Here is an 18350-nt window from a genome sequence, read left to right as displayed (position 1 = left end):
CTTTGGCGACTTTATCATTTGTTCAGGAATGATGGGTGGCACAACTTCGGTCGAAGTTGTTGTCGAACTACTAGGTTGATCTTTATCCTTGTTGTTCGACAGCTGTGGATTCCCGTAATATTTATTCCTTGTCGTTATCAAAGCATCATTTTGTTGTTTCAAAACCGACAACATAAGCACTTGGGATCGGGAAGCATTTTGATTAGCAACCAGTTTGGCCCCTGGCTTTGGAAACGGATTAGTCAATACCACTGAGGTTTTTGAACTCTTAAAGAGATTCTTAACTTCAGCTTTATGCGGACAATCTCTCGTCCGATGATCCTCATCGCATATATGACACCCCGCAGGGGGTTTCCTTTGCCCAAAAGGGTTTGTAGAAGGTTTTCCAAGAGATGACTCATCCTGCTTCTTTCTTCTCCCTTTCTTTTTCTTCTTTCCCCCTGGTTGCTTCAGTTGTTTGCCCTTGTCAGTCGACATGGCATTTACTTCCGAGGCAAGAAGTTCCTCATTTGCATTTTGACTAGAAATTTTATGGGCCTTTTTAGATGTAGCCTTTGTCGATTTCATGTCTGTTGTGCCAATCACGCCATCGCCGGCATGAGAGTCATTGTTTGATTTAGGAGGAGGAGGAACTGAGAATTCCGGTCTACGGGCGTCAGGTATTTTATCGTAGAGCGTGTCGGATTGAGTGTAAATCAAGTCCAAATATTGCGCACGAGTGATAACTTGCTCTTCTGTGACGACTCCCCCTTTTGCCACATCTTCCGTGATGGAAGGCAGTAATGACTTAATAAACCATTCAGCTAAAAGCTGATCGGGAACATACGTTTTCACCATTCTACGAAGACGTCACCACTCATGTATATGATCAGATATGTGAGTGGCCGTTGTCTGTTTGAAATTGGTAAGGAATTCCGTTCCCATTTCGTACCTTTTCCCAGTAACAAAATGGCGACTCCGCTGGGGACGATTGTCTAATTAGTTTGTTTGTGTATATTTTTGTTGTTTGTTTCATAAACTTATAAGTAGCATTCGAACTGCATTTGCCATAACAAATGCAAAGTAGACATATGCTACTTCAATCCATTCACTGGATCTGTTTATGATTTGAACAGTTGATTCACAAATGATCTGATTGCCCTTTGTGATAGCTCTTAGACCCTCCTTAGATCTACCCCCTGATTGTGCATTACTGATTGCTTTTACTCGGCCAAAAATCAAAGAATAAATTGCAAACCATGACCCAGAACCCAGACAGATTCTTGTTTATGGCCCAACGCAGGTACTGTTAAGAGTTCCTACATTTCAGCGCACTTCTCGAAAGGGCAACCTACACTGCAATCCAGTTTCTCTGTGTTACAGGTGCGTTGATCAGACTAGCCTTGTGCAGCTGAGGTTCTTGTGCTTCATTCTTTCCAGTTTTGTCTCTGAATTTTGCAGCTTGTGATCAGTATATGCTTGTTTATAAACCCCTTTTCCTTGCTGTTATTCTGCCTCCTTTGTACAAAAGAACTGTAGATGTTTTTGTGTGTTTGTTGAGTCATTTACAGTTTTCCATTGCAAAAGTAAAATAGTCATACTGTCGTCCTTTGATTTAGATCTATTGCAAGTGTCGATTTTGATCATAGGAGAAAGTTTGATTGTTGTTGATGGTCGATTATACTTTTACATTTGCCTTTGGTATGAATTTGTGACTTTCTAGTGTCAAAAACGAGTATTTATTTCAAAATCGTAAAGCGTCGTAATCATCTTTATCTTTTGATTTCGAAAAGAAGCTTGTTTGTGTTTGTCGCTTGAAAGCAAATTCAGATTTGTACATCAACTTTATTTTTAGCATCAATACTAAGAAATTTGAAAACAAATACATGCATGTGCATTTGCATATTGACAGTCGGTTTGGCTTGATTTAGGAAAGTGCATTTACAGTGTGCTCTTTGATCTTTGTGAAAAGATTGTATCTTTCTTTTCCCCTGGTAGCTAGGATTTTCATTGCAGAAAAGAGATAAAAGTTTGTTTATCATCTTTAGATTGCATTTTAGGAATTACATCTACATCTCGTGGTGAACCTAAAAGGAAAACTTCATAAGCAAGATCAACTTAAAATAAATTCAATGAATCTAACAACGCTTTGGAACTTAACACACAACATTTAGAGGTCTAGGCTAGAGATGTATTCCGGCGTCGTAAAGCCTGGTAACTGTTGTCCTCACTGATGGTTGGGTGATTCCTCCACTTTGAGACGATAAGTGCCAGTACGGACTTGTGCTCCCACGTACCGTCGAGTATATTTTGGGAGACCCCTATAGGCTTAAATCCTTTATCCATAGGAAGCCGTGTCTACCGCCCTATCGATCGCAATGCACTGAACACAGCATTCAGGAAGATTGACTTTCGTACCGTAAAAAGTATTCTGCAGTTTTGCGATTGGTATGGTACTCCCTCTACCTAGATCTCCAGAGCAGTCCCTTTCGTTCCTTTTCAGACTCCTTAACGGAAAAGGTCCATCTGAGCACTTGTCACTTCAGGCTCATTAAAAATCAAAGGAGACTAGAGTCATCTTTTGTTTTTTCTCGACTCTTAAAAACTGAAAAAACAAGTTGTGTCAAAGCGTCTAAAAATTCATTTAATTCGGAAACATACTTTCCCTTTTTATTTTAGTTGATCGAGTAATCCGCAATCGTGGAAGAAAGTCAATTGAAACCCCGTCGTTCGCGGAGGCTTACGAGTCAACCGTCTTTGTCTCCGGAATCGAAGCCAGTACGGACAAAGCGAACTCGTTTAACCGGTTCCAAATCTCCTATTAAAGTTAGAACAAGTGTTCCGACGACATCAGAGACTCCGGTTACTCCAAAAATTTCTGGAATCCCTGCCTCTACAGAAGAAGTTCAACAGCCACAGAGGGACAGTGATACTGATCCTAGTCTGAGAGTAAACACTTGTGTTACCGACCCAGTTCCATCTGCAACCGGTTCGGAGAGTCTTGCTCTTCAAACATCTGTCGCTGCCGATTTCACACCTTCTTCGGCACCAGAAATATTTTACGGACCTGATGGTCTTCCCCTTCCACCTGGTCTGATTGCTATTGAAGAAATTGTAGAGGATCCTCAAACAAGTACTCCAACGCACTTTGGAGTCGGGATCACTCTATATCCCTCTTCATCAGAAGTTAGTCTACCACCAGCGGAAGCTCCTGTAGAATCTCTAGGTAATCTTTTGGATAGACTACAAATGTCTGAGCAACCGTCAACATCTAGGACTGTGTCATCTGACACAGCGATGGCAGAACTTCCTGCTATCACTCTGACAATGTTCGTCGGCATACCAGCTGTCCTGACTAGCTCTCAGACGCTAGAAGGAGCCCACTCAGGGGCTATTACAACAGTATGGCCCGTTCCTATTTGTTCATCCGGAATAATATCCGGAAACTCTTATGTTGAGTCTCAACAAATTGATCCATTTGGAGGTCAATTTGGGCAGTCCGGTCCCCAAGGGAAAACAATTCCCTTGAGTTCCGGATTACCACCGTATGGGGGGCAGTATGCCCTTTCATTACCCCCTCCGGGAGGATATCCATGCGTGAGTTCACAACAACATTCAGGTTACACTGGAATTACCTCAAGTGGTTGGGTACCTATACTACCTCAACAACCAAGAGTTGTGTATTCGATGCAACAATGCGTACCTATGTCGAATATCCCGACTACGCCAGCTATTATGACGGTGTCGCAACTTCAAACGCTGCCTATTGTATGCCAACCTCAGGTTTCTCAGGTTGTTATGCAATAGCCCCTTAACCCTGCGACTCAACCACAATCGCCGACTAGTGGGGCGACACAGGTCCAGACGGGTACAATTACCCCTCACCTTTGTCCAACAGTTAGTATAACGCAACAACACATGGCTTCACAACCATGGCTGGTGCAATACCAACAACCGCAATTCCAACAAGTATACCAAGGTTCTGAGCAGCAGATCTTTGCGAACAGTGGACAGTCGTACATTCAAAACGGTCAAAACCAACCATTTTACAATGGTCATGTCCACCAACCTTACCAAACATACCAGCATCAAATGCATTATCCTGGTATACAAAGACCAACTGCTCAGGCAATCCCATCTTATCCTGGGTATGCTTCACCTAACCTGAATCAGCAGTTACCCTTTGTGGCAACCTTAGAGTTACCTGATTTAAATCGGTTAACAAATGATCCAATTGCTTACGCCCCTTGGTGGCCAGCGATTCCGCATAAACTTCCATCAGATATTCCTAAATTTAATGGAAATCCGGGTGAAGATCCATCGAATCATGTGATGACCTTTCATCTATGGTGTTCATCAAACACCCTAAATGATGATTCGATAAGACTTCACCTTTTCCAGAGGACGTTAACTGGTCTGGCAAAAAAATGGTATATTGTATTACCTAGAGCTTCGTTTGACAACTTCAGTACCCTAGCCACAACCTTTTTAACCCATTTTCAATTACCGATAAGGTACAAAACGAGAACGGAACTCCTTACCAATTTCAAACAGACAACAGCCACTCACATATCTGATCATATACATGAGTGGTGACATCGTCGTAGAATGGTGAAAACGTATGTTCCCGATCAGCTTTTAGTTGAATGGTTTATTAAGTCATTACTGCCTTCCATCACGGAAGATGTGGCAAAAGGGGGAGTCGTCACAGAAGAGCAAGTTATCACTTGTGCGCAATATTTGGACTTGATTTACACTCAGTATGGCACGCTCTACGATAAAATACCTGATGCCCCTAGACCGGAATTTTCATTTCCTCCTCCTCCTAAATCAAACAATGACTCTCATGCCGGCGATGACGTGATTGGCGCAACAGACATGAAATCGACAAAGGCTACATCTAAAAAGGCCCATAAAATTTCTAGTCAAAATGCAAATGAGGAACTTCTTGCCTCGGAAGTAAATGTCGTGTCGACTAACAAGGGAAAACAACTGAAGCAACCAGGGGGCAAGAAGAAAAAGAAAGGGAGAAGAAAGAATCAGGATGAGTCATCTCCTAGAAAACCTTCTACAAACCCTTCTGGGCAAAGGAAACCCCCTGCGTGGTGTCATATATGCGATGAGGATCATCGGACGAGAGATTGTCCACATAAAGCTGAAGTTAAGAATCTCTTTAAGAGTTCAAAAACCTCAGTGGTATTGACTGATCCGTTTCCAAACCCAGGGGCCAAACTGGCTGCTAATCAAAATACTTCCCGATCCCAAGTGCTTATGTTGTCGGTTTCGAAACAACAAAATGATGCTTTGATAACGACAAGGAATAAAGATTACGGGAATCCACAGCTGTCGAACAACAAGGATAAAGATCAACCTAGTAGTTCGACAACAACTTCGACCGAAGTTGTGCCACCCATCATTCCTGAACAAATGATAAAGTCACCAAAGGGATTAGTACAAAAATCGACATTTAATCCTCGTGCAAAAATAGCACAGAATTATAATATAATAGAGGACCTGGCCCAATCGTCGTCCGTTATGTCGACACTTGAAGTACCGCAAAATTGCCTCTCCCAAGAGCAAGATTTATTATCAGAAATGGGTGGGATTGACCCAATGGATTCCAATCTTGTGGCCTTCGATCATAAAGGATATGACCCTCAGTTACCAGCTCAACAAGCTTTCCTTATTCAAGTGAAAGCCCTCAACAAAACTGTTCATCGAACAATTCTTGATGAGGGGGCATCTACATGTATTATGTCGATGAGTTGCTGGAAAAATTTAGGCTCACCACCCTTGTCGCGATCGTCAACAACGTTAAAAGCATTTGATGGACGATCATACACTCCCTACGGGATTTTAAGTAACTTGCAAGTTGAACTGGGGGGAAAAACAATAGAAATTGATGTTGAAGTAATCGACGAAAACCTTGATTACAACATCCTACTGGGAAGGCCCTGGATATATGCCATGGCCGCAGTTGTGTCGACCTACTTCAGAAATATTGCATTTCCCTTCCAAGGAGGAATTACAATCGTCGACCAACAAACATTTCTCCCCAATAGTTCGCAAGTTACGGGAAGCATTCCAATGATCCATGGAAGCAATCATTCGCTCCAAAATATCGGAGTAGGTCCCCTAAAAGACCCTGCCTTAATGGGTACTTTTGCCCTACTGCCTCCGAGTAATCTGGCGGAAGTGGCCACAGTGGAATATGAAATCTTCTATATCTAATGGATTTGGATTTCAAGGATGGTTCTTATCTCGTGTCGACCTCATTAAAAAATGAAACAAGGAGTCAAGAGGATAGTTCTTTTACTGTGTCAACCTCATTAAAAATGAAACAAATCCCCTTTCCAATCTCAAAGGTAAACCTTCATTCCAACCACCGAGTTGAATGCAATGAAGCTTGGGGGCACGTACCTCGATTTGCGTTATTATGCTGGGGGCATGCAAACTTATCTCGAGCAGTGTTACTGCAGGGTTCAAGCTCGTTAAAAAATAAACCCACATCAAGCAGTGTTACCGCAAGGTTCAAGCTCGTTAAAAAATAAACCCGCACCGAGCAAATGTTTCCACCCGAGTTTAAGCTCGTTAAAAAATGAACTATTCCCCGGTAAATAACCACCGTGAATGTAGTACTTCAGCCATTAAAGCCTTGGTCGTGTTTGCACCGTCACCTCCACTTTTCCATTGGCCGATCATTCACCTCCATTTGATTGTTTACCCATTTTGAGGAACAGCTGCGAAGAGTGATTTCACTAGCCATCCTTGTGACACTGTTGTGATTGGAAAATTCCAAACCTTACCTGGAATCAACTGCTACCCGTTATATCACTCGTTCCTCAAAAGACGAGTCTCCTTTAAGCTCTTTTCAACTGACTCGTAAAATATGAAAAGATTGCCGAGCCATTGGCCTCTCCAGCTCGTTAAAGGGACAAGAAGTGCTATCGCTCCTCTAGATTTTAATCTTTTTGGACCTGAGGGATTATTACACAAAAAGATCGAGCGCTTGTTTTGTTCGGCTCGTTAAAACTATCGAAAATTCATCCCTTCTGTATTGTTTTATACTTTTTCGGACTTAAGGGATTAGATGACGAAAAAGGAATTTTGGAGTTACCTTTACGTAAATTTTCAATTACCGGGAAAAGTGTCTATTTAGAACTGCTCTATCCCACTAAGGTGTGACAGCTGCCTTAGAAACAAACAGAGAAAACTACTTTTGTATTTCCTTTATGAATTAAAGATAGAGGGGGATAGAAAGAACCGACCTGTGTCTTGCGCTAATCCTTTGATCCAATCCCTCTCTTCTTTGACAGCTTCCAGCTACCTGCTCCCTTACTTGCCCAGCTTCACCAAGTTCCTGTAAGATCACAGAAGAAGAAAACTATACAAAGACATGGATCTATATTCATAAACAGCTTAGGATCATATTTAAGCTAACCATACAAATGTAACAAGCATCAATGATACACAAGCATGTAGGAAAAACTCAAATAGTTTTTATTGATATACAAGAAGATCCAGGAGGATTTACAACCGATGATTCCTGACCCAACATCAAACTCCCAGCAAAGAAGCCCCTCTTCACCTCCAACAAAGCATAAATCACCCAATACTCTAATATCTATCTCAAAACCAATAGCAATTCCTTGCAATGTACAAAATTCCAGCCTCTGGATCTCTGAGATGAGGGATCCATATATAGATGTATGCAAGGAGGATGAGTCAGCTTATGATTTGATTAGTGTCTTCTCTCTGTCAGTTCTTGCTTCCACTTGGAGACTGAAAGCCTCTTACTCATCCTTGGTCGAATTCAGTGAGGCAAGTGTCATAGGAGAAGATTCTGGAAGCTTCCATTGTCTTTCCACCTCGCGGAATGGCACTGCCATTTGTCATTTCTCGCTCAACACACCCTCATAGTGAATTTAGGTGCATTTCAACGCACCTAGCCAGTGTATTTAGGTGCTATGCAACGCAGTTAGCCAGTGGAGCAGCTGAAATGATCCTGTTTTGACTTATTCTGAGCAGTTTCTGGTGGAGAACTTCTGGGAGAAGCTGTAATTTGTTGACCTTGTTCCTTTAGGGGTTGGAACAACACTTTTAGGGACTTAGGAGCCCTTGGTTTATGGACATTTCATGCTTGGAGCTGAAAGGCACAAAAATGTCTATAATAGTTGCCCCCTAAAGTATGAAGCCATTAATCAGGTGAAATGCTTTATTATGAGGATCCGAAGTTCTTTCAATGCTGGGAGGAGACCTGTAATAAGATACAATACAATACATTATCTTCATACTGTTTTTCATGATTTAGCTGAGGCGGGCATTCCCATGCTCAGCTTTATAAATTCATTTTCATGTACATAGGACAGACAATCGTTTGAGTGTAGACTGATGATGCTGATAGAGCCATCATCCTTTTGGTAGGATGATTATCTGTGCTGCAATTCTGTACATTTAATGTCTTTATTTTCCTGAATATATATCACAGCCCGGATGGATGAAACTAGATCTGGGGTCTTCAATCTCGTCCGATCTTCACTCGAAGTACAAGTCGATCCATGTGAGAAATGTTTTGAAGTCGAACATGGAAAGATATCGCTTGATTACCAGTCAATGATGTAAACTGTTAACAAGCGCGAGAGGAATCACCGATAATGATAATGACCCTCAAGGTACTACAGTACAATTCACGTGGTGTGAATAAAGGACTTGGCATCGAACACCACGCAAAATCTTTCGGTCGAAGGCCATTGATGTAAACCTGTTGCCGAAAGTGAGAAACTTTCCATTAAGGCATGCAAGCTTCAAAGTACTGAATGGGGTGTTCCTAGATCAACTTCTTGGATAATGAGCTGATGTCGACAAGAAGTGATCCGTCAAAGGAGGGCCTTAATGAATCCCACATCAATGACACGCAATGGAGTAAATGATTTTGATGGAGGTGAAAACAATCTGATGATATACGGTTCAGGGTGGCGGTCATGAAAGTATGGAGTATAATGTATGGTAGTGGGTGAGACACAGGTGACTTCTCTGGATGACTTCTCTTGAACATGTCGGCGACACTTATATGATGGATTGGTAGCATTAACCCCAAATGTGGATGGTATGGCGTGACCATGGTGATGTGACCGGTGAATGAAACAACCCAACCCGACTCGGACACGGAGTGGAAGTGTCATGTTCAAGAGCGACTTGCTACCAACAAAGATTCTTTGAGTTTTCTTCCCAATTTTTCCCCAGTCATTGCTGACCAGTACCTCTTTATTTTTGTCAAGCTTGAGGAGGATAACATATGCTTGTTCTATAATTTTCCCTTCGGGCAAACCCATCGCTATGTTTTAACGAGCCTAGCGATAGTGAAACTCGTTCTCGTCTAAAGACAAGTTTGTCGCTATTAATATTTTTAACGAGTTTAACGACAAAGATAACTCGGTCCTTTTCATTTTTAGAGAACTAAAAAGGTACGTAAAGGTAACTCCAAAATTCCTTTTTCATCATCTAATCCCTTAAGTCCGAAAAAGTATAAAACAATATAGAAGGGATGAATTTTCGATAGTTTTAACGAGCCGAACAAAACAAGCGCTCGATCTTTTTGTGTAATAATCCCTCAGGTCTGTAAGAGTCGGTCTAGTAGCCTTCCATCAGTGATCAAAGCTCTTTTCATTTCATTAGTAGGTGTCTCATCAGTGTCATCTTATTGCATTCCATTAGGCATGCCATAACCCTGATGGAGGAGCTTGTGTCTTTATGTTCCCCTCTTGGCACTGCTGGTTCAAGTTGTTTCAGTCAATAAAATTCTTTACAGGGTCATTGGTCTTGTTTTTAAGTCAAGGTCCTAGGTCTAGGGTTTAGGTCCAATTTGTCTTTGAGGTCATGTCTTTAAAGGTCAATAAATGCCCAGCAGGCCAGAGGGATGTCTATCTAAGCATCACTTCAAAGGATTTCATATTGTACAACTATTTTTTCTACCTTGAGTTCAAAAACCCTGTTTTTGAAGGCAAGGTCATTTTCTCATGTTTTGTAAAAATTTGTAAAAATTCAAACTCTCCAGAAGTTGGCATGCAGCCCTGGTCTCCTTTGCCAAGACTCTTCAGAAGCTACCTCTGCAAAAATTTTCAAGAAAAAGCATCATTTCAACCAATTTCAGGACAAAAAGGAAACCATAAGTCAGCAGCATTTAAATTTTGAAAAGTGTCATTTTATAAACATTAGAAAGTGGGTTTGAGGGGAAATTAATTCAAATCAAGTTTATAAAAGCTCCCCTCCCTTCATTTTATCATTATTTGCTTCCAAGACTCCAAAAGCAAGAGCAAAAGGCGATTTAGTGTGAAAACTGTGCAAGTTGGTGGACAGAGCCCGCGCGCTACGCATCAGGACTTGCGCGCTACGCGTTGGGCAGGCGCTACGCGTCGGGGCGGTCAGCACAGTGGGAAAAAGACACGGGCGCTACGCGTTGGGCGCGCGCTACGCATCAGGACCCGCGCGCTACGCGTTGGGGTATAACACACAAAAAATTTGCCTATAAGCTTCAAACGACCCCAAATTTCTTCAAGGTTGCACGTAGGCCTCTGATCATCAAAGTATTTTTCTTGATAAAGAAAAATGAGCATGGGAAATGTGTTTTAATGCCATCAATTTGAAATGAGAAGTTCATGTGTATTTGCTTAAAAATGTCAAAGTGCAAGTAAAGCTAGGGTTTTGTTTTGCTGCTCTCAAGGTCATCTCTTTCACTCCCATTTTTCCCCACATCCCAGCCACCTCCCTTATCATTTTTACCTAATCTCCCTACCAAAAATATCAAAGGCCCAAAACCCTACCCCTATCCCTAAAATTCAATAACATAACCCTAAACCCTACTTCCCATAAAACCCTGGCAAATTATAATTGTATCATGTTGTATATGTCATGATTCCTTCCCTTAATTCCATTTTCCATATATTTTCCCTAATTCCCATTAAAATTCTCCCTTCCCTAACATCTCCCTTGTGTTATTTGTCCCCTTGAAGCAGCATTTCAACAGTAAAAATAGCAGGTCATTTGAGCAGAAGCAGCAGTACATTTCAGCCACTTTGCTCTTGAAACCATGTCAAAAACCGAAACCGACTATGAGCAAAGTGATGACCGTGAGTCAACACTAGAGGTTGAGGTACAAAGGAGGCCTCACAGGGGTGGTAAGGGTGGTCACCATGTGAGAGAGGAGCCCACCTCTTTGACCTATTTGCAGGCTTGTCCACTTGTAGTCACATGTTTCTGCCATCAGTCATGTTATGAATTTTGCGAGAGGATTTCTCAAATTCAGCACCACCACCTCCTGAGGTTGTTCATGAGGAGGGAGGACCTTCACAACAGCATGATATCCCCGAGGCCAGACATGTCAGCTCCCCTCCATTGGTCACATATCAGAAAGGCCACAGGGCCTTATTTGCATCAACTCGGCGAGTATTTTCTCCACATCAGGTGGAAGGGGTCTCGCCTTCTTCATCAGCACCGCGAGTGTTATCTCCACACCAGGTTGAAGGGGCCTCATTTTTGACAGCAACACAGGTACAAGAGAGAGGCAAGCAGCCCAAAATTGATGAGGGGCCATCAGGTGATCCAGGCATAGATGTTGTTGACCTCGATATCAGTTCTCCTAGCTTAGAGCCAAAGGAGATCATCCAGCAACTGAGGGCTGAAAATGACTCATTGCAACAAAGGTTGGAAATGGAAAATTGGACAATCACCTACTTAGAGCAGCGCAACAAGCAATTGGAAGATGAGCACACTCTTGATGAGTTGTGGAGGATCCATGAAGACCGCAACTTGGCACGCAAGAGACCCGGTGATTTGGTACCCGTTGAGCAAGAGGCTATGCTCCTCCAGGTCAATGCTCATTTGGAGAGGTTGCTGGCCAAGGCCAACAAAGATAAGGACCTGCTCCGGAACATGAAGAACCACTATTGGGCCCGTATGCACGTATGCAAGGCGAGAATGAAGGTGCTCAAAAGACGGTTGGCCAAGGCACTAAAACGAAGAAAAGGGCCTGATCCCCTCCACATCTTGGCTGAGGCTTCCTTGAAGGAGCATGGTGCTAAATGACTCAACTCCAGCACAAATTTCAAAAAATTTTGAGCATTTTTGGTCACTTGTGAATTTTTGGGCTAAAAACAGGTTTTCTTCACCAACGCGTAGCGCGCCGCGCGCGACCCTTTAGATGGGCAACTCCATTTCAGGAAAACTCAGCATTTTTGGATTTTTCATGCAAAAATACACCTTCTCAGCAATTACCAAGAGATTTCATCAAGTTTTGAGCCTCCAGAAGGTCAAAAAACAAGCAAAAAATGACTTTCTGCCACTTTTTTGACACACAGGAAGCAGTCTTGGGAGATTGCAATTTTGGAGGGGCAAATGGACACCAAATTCAGAAATTCTACTTGGGCTGGAAAGTAGACATCCAGAACTTTCCAACAAGCCCACTTTTGCCTCATTTGGACACCTGGAAGTGCCTCAAAAGTTGCTCCAAAGGCGCGCTACGCGTTGGGCAATTTTCACAGAAATGCACCTACAGCTCAACAAAACGCAGTTTTGACTGGATTTGACTTTTTGGAGTGGATTTTGATCCTCCTTGTTGTAAATGATGTAATTTTATGATATTTTGACACTCATTTATCTCTTCTAGAAGATTCATTCATGAGATAGGCAAAAATTTAATGAATGAATTGGTTTCCTAGCTTATAGAGGCAAGTTGTTTTGACTGCCTAGTTTTCAGTGCTCAGTTTAGAATTGGTTGAAACAGCTCCTAGGATAGTGAGCTCGACCCCTAGAGGCAAGGAAAGATGTTAGATTGCCTATATTATGTACTTTCTTGGTCATTTTCATGGTTGGACTCTTGAGGGAGAAGCTTCTATTGTATTACTCATTGTATCTCTGCAATTTTGGCAAAGGAAGAAAGACCAGGGTTTTGCAGTCCTTTTTGGGATTCCTGTGGTTACATGTATTGATGGTGTGTTTCTCTTTGTACTTGTAAGTTTGTTATGTGAATCATTTTCTTACATTTCCTTCTGCAAATTAGGCAAATGAAGTGTTAAAGTAGAATTCATGATTGCCATGCTCTGCTTTTAAGTTTGCTTAATATCAATGTTTTCATCTGTTTAATGAGAACTCAAGGTGAATTGCTTGCTCTCCTTAGCTCCTCACCAGTCATTCTCATCCATCCAAATCTTTCAAAGGCATCAATACAGTCTCCTATCTTGTCCCAAAGAACCCCCTGCAAAAACTGTGTCCAATCCCCGCACCCAAAATTGCCTTTCCCCGATTTTCCACCGAAATCCTAAAAATCTCAAATCAAACCTTTTATCAGTTTACTAGCCTAAAATTAGTGTTTCCTCATTGGTTATCTCGCCCATTGAAGATCTTTACCGAGATAGACCGGAGAGAGCCCTCTCCTGCCCCGTAGGGCTAGCTACGAGGCTAAGTGGTTTGATGTTGCCTTGAAGCTTACCTTTCTCAGCCTGAGGTGAAATTTTAAGCGCTAACAAGGTCCAAAAAGATTAAAATCTAGAGGAGGGATAGCACTTCCTGTCCCTTTAACGAGCTGGAGAGGCCAATGGCTCGACAATCTTTTCATATTTTACGAGTCAGTTGAAAAGAGCTTAAAGGAGACTCGTCTTTTGAGGAACGAGTGATAAAATGGGTAGCAGCTGATTCCAGGTAAGGTTTGGAATTTTCCAATCACAGCAGTGTCACAAGGATGGCTAGTGAAATCACTCTTCGCAGCTGTTCCTCAAAATGGGTAAACAATCAAATGGAGGTGAATGATCGGCCAATGAAAAAGTAGAGGTGACGGTGCAAACACGACCAAGGCTTTAATGGTTGAAGTACTACATTCACAGTGGTTATTTACCGGGGAATAGTTCATTTTTTTAACGAGCTTAAACGCGAGTGGAAACATTTGCTCGGTCCGGGTTTATTTTTTAACGAGCTTGAACCTCGCGGTAACACTGCTCGATTAATCCAGTCGTATGATAAGAATGTCTCATATAAAAATGGAAACTTTTAGAGTTTTGCCCCACATCCTTTCTTTATGCAATCTAGGAGATGACCAATCCTACGAGTTTAAAGGGTTAGAGGTCCTAAAAATTTAAAAAAATAAATAGTCGCTCTTTGCTTGCACTCCAAAAGGTTTGCATGCCCCCAGGTATAAAACAGAGTTTCAAGGTTACCCCTTCTTTAGTCCGTTAAAACATTTGTTTTACCGAGAGAGGCCTACCTCTTACAGGTTACCCAAAGATTGTTCTATTTGTGGCGCAAACAAAACACTTCTTCGGCGATGTCTACCGAGATAAACAAAGGTGAGTGGCGGCGCTCGCCAACTCTCATAACTTTGACAAGATAATCCTGTACTAGAATAACCCCCTCTTCCACTCATGGATGGGGGTACAGACTAGACATATTCTCCCGCGGAAACCTACCCTATACCCGAAGTTTTCCTACCGAAGCAGACCAAGATGCATGCCCCCTGGGTTTCAGTCATATCCCTCTGAATTACTCGCGCTCATCGGGAGGATGGACTGGAGATTGAGACATTTCTTGCGTGAAAAGACCATTTAGGGATGGTATATGACTATTTGCTCTGTATGATCCAGGAAATGAAAGCTGGTCCGCTTCGGCAGGAAACATTCGGGTATAGAGTAGGTTTCCGCGGGAGAATATGCCTAGTCTGTACCCCCGTCCATGAGTGGAAGAGGGGGTTATTCTAGTACAGGATTCTTTTGTCAAAGTTATGTGAGTTGGCCAGCGCCGCCACTCACCTTTGTTTATCTCAGTAGACATTGCCAAAGAAGTGTCTTGTTTGCGTCGCGAATAGAACAATCTTTGGGTAACCTGTAAGAGGTAGGCCTCTCTCGGTAAAACAAATGTTTTAACGGACTAAAGAAGGGGTAACCTTGAAACTCTGTTTTATACCTGGGGCATGCAAACCTTTTGGAGTGCAAGCAAAGAGCGACTATTTATTTTTTAAATTTTTAGGACCTCTAACCCTTTAAACTTGTAGGATTGGTCGTCTCTTAACTTGCATAAAGAGGTATCAACATATTTCTAGAAACTTAAACACATTAACTGACTCATTAGAAAACTATGTGTTAGATAGACATTTGCAACATTTATAAAAAGAAACACGTCATCGCATGTGGATCATGTAGCTCAACCAAAATAAAACTCCGAAAATCAAAAATATATATAACTGTTTATGGTTTACACATAATGTTCTGTAACCAAGACAAAATCGGTCAAATGACCCAAAAACTCAAAATGCTAGGGGGCATCCTAGTCTAATGATTCTCGTGATAGCAAGTCACAGCCTGTGCAATCATGCGTAAGTGACGAGTCCATCGTCTGGGCACACCAGTAGTATGCCGCTGTAACCGCAAAGGCAGCTCATCGGTCCTCACATCCAGAATACCGAGAGTGAGGGCCTCAACCTGCTCCTGCAAAGTTGTGAGAGTCTCGGCCACATCGAGGTCACGAAGAACAGCTCTTCCGACGGCCTCTCCTACTGGGGCAGCAGCTGGTGTTATAGACATTTTTGTGCCTTACAGCATAGAGCATGAAATGTCAATAATCTAAGGGATCCAAAGTCCCTAAGCATGTTGTTCTTACCCTTAGAGGAACAAGGTCAGCAAACCACAGCACTGCAAATCAGTTCTCCACTGAAAAACACTCAAAAACAGGTCAATTTTGGATCAAAGCAGCTGCTCCAAAGGCTACCTGCGCTGCATAGCAAGTGCAACAAGGGCTACCTGCACTGCATAGCAGGTGCAACAAAGGCTACCTGCGTTGGGCGTACTTGGACATGTGGAGGAATCTTTTTCTCAATGTGCTAGTGCCCAGGAAGCTTCCAAAAAGACACTTGATCATAAGATTCGCCTAATGATGAGTTAAGAGCTTCTAAAACTCCAAGTGGAAGGTAGAAACTCCAAGTGAAGAACTGAAGAACAACTGGAGTTGAAGAGGACAACAAGTCACACATCAAGCTGACTTATCTTCACTCCAAAACTCTATATAAGGATCTCATCCCATGGGATCTAGAGGGCGGAATTTAGTGCGAAGAATTGCTGTTGGTTTACAGTTGTGAGCATTGGGTGATTGCTTGAGGGAGGTGAAGAAGAGATTTCTCTCCGTCGGGAAGGTGATGCTGGATTGGACCTTTCATGGTTGTATCACCGCCTGAACCTTACTTCCATATATTAATAAAGCATTTGAGGTTCTTCTATTCGCATGTGTTTCAATGATGTGTTGTCTTACTTGCGTATTTGATTTATGCTAATCCTTAAATCGATTATGAATGCATGTTGCTTGTAGTTTCCTTTCTTTGTCTTGTTTGCAGGATCTCGTGTAGCTGGGCCCGTGAAAAGACTTGGATCTGGGAGCAAGCGGAAAACAAAGGAGATTGGATCGACCATTTGCGCAAGACATCGGTAAGTGGATCTCTTCCTTCTATCTCTTGCATGTCATAAAGAAGAAACTTTAGATAGCTTTGCTTTCAGCTGTTGCTAAGGAACTGTCACCCTTAGAGTGGGTTAGGGTCATTCCAAGTTGGATACTTTCCCCCACAACAGACTGGCGACTCCACTGGGGATCGTGTCTTGTTGGTAGCTTGTGTTTCTTGCTATTCATTTCTTGAACAAAGAGAGTACCGAATCGAACTGCATTCGAGTCCTTCGAATGCAAAGTAGAGGGCAGCTACTCTAGCCCAGTGCTGGGCATGTTTATGATTTGAAGAGCTGATCCACAAGGACTCTTTTTAGCTCTTTGTGATAGTGTTCATCTTCCTTTAATCATCCTCTAGTGTATACTTGACTGACAGCCTCTGATTTGGCCAAAAACCATTGATTTTTGAGCAAACTGTGAGCCGGAATCTGAGAGAGACGAGAGTTGTCTCATTAGTGCAGCTGCAACAAAGGCTACCTGCACTGCAACACAGGTCCCGAAGGGGCTACCTGCGCTGCATCTCAGATTGACAGTGCAGCACCTGCGCTGATCCAGTTTTGCCTTGTGCAACTGGGGTTCCCCACTGTCTGTTGCCCAGTTTTCAGTATTGTTTTGCAGCCTGTTGTCAACCTGTATACCCAGCTGAAACCACTTCTCTTTGCCTTCATTCCGCCTCAGTTGTATGAAGAAACCGTGATTGTTCTTATTGTATTTCTTGCTGTCATTCACAGTTTCCCATAGCGAAAGTGAACTAGTCTTGCTATGACCTCTTGGATCTAGACCTATAAGAAAGTGTCGTTGTGATTCTAAGAGTTAGTTTATTGCTGTTCATAGCTGCTTGAGCATTTGCTTCCGTTATATGGTTCGAATTTCAGTATTTCTTGTGTTGAAACGAGTGAATCTTAAGGTGTTCTTTTGATTATTGGACAAAACTTGTTTGCTTTCGCTTGAAATTGAATTCGAAATCATACAACAACTTTCTTTCTGTAATACATCAACATTAAGGAAGAAGAAAAGAAATACTTGCATTGTGCATGTGCATTTTGGCAGTTTGCATGTCGATTTAGGAAAAGTGCATCAGTGTGTGCTCTATGATCTGTTTGAAAAGATGATGTCTTTCTTTTCCTTCAGTAGTTAAGGTTTTCATAAGTTGAAAGAATTGAAAAAGCTTGCTTATCATTCTTAGACTGCATTTAGGAGTTGTATCATACATCACGTGGTGATCCATAAAGGCAAACTGCTAAGCAAGATCAACCTAAAAAGAACTGAATTTATCTAACAACTCTTTGAAACATAACGAAACACAGTAGAGGTCTAGGTAGAGACGTGAACCGGCGTCGTTAAACATAGTGACTGTTGATCTCTACGAAGGTGGGTGATTCCTCCTGAGGGACGATAGCACTAATACGGACTTGTGCCCCCGCGTACCATCGCGTATATTGGGGGACCCCTATAGGAACAAAGCCTTTATCCATAGGAAGCCGTGTCAGCTGCCCTACTGATCGCGATGCAGTGAACACAGCATTCACGAAGATCGACCACTCGTACCGTAAAACATATTCTGTGGTTTTGCGAAAGGTTTGGCACACCCTCTGCCTAGAACTCCAGAGTAGTTTCTTTTGGCCTTTTTCAAACTCTATAACTGAAAAAGTCCATCCGAGCATTTGTCACTTCGGGCTCGTTAATACATCGAAGGAGACTAGAGTCATCTTTAGCTTTTTCTCGACTCTTAAAAAGTGAAAAAGCAAGTTGTGTCTAAAAGCGTCGTCATATAAAATTCATCTTAAACGGAACATAATTACCCCTGATTCCTGCGTTGGTCTTAAGGTTGAGAACATGGAACACACCAACAAAGGGATTCCACATGATGGGACCCCTAGCCCTTTCTCCTCTTGGGGAGA

This window comes from Pinus tabuliformis, chromosome 7, assembly GCF_031772625.1.
Source record: "Pinus tabuliformis cultivar Carrire ecotype Pingquan chromosome 7, CPIR1, whole genome shotgun sequence".
In the NCBI taxonomy this organism is placed as follows: Eukaryota; Viridiplantae; Streptophyta; class Pinopsida; order Pinales; family Pinaceae; genus Pinus; species Pinus tabuliformis.
Note: the sequence above shows the minus strand (reverse complement) of the source record.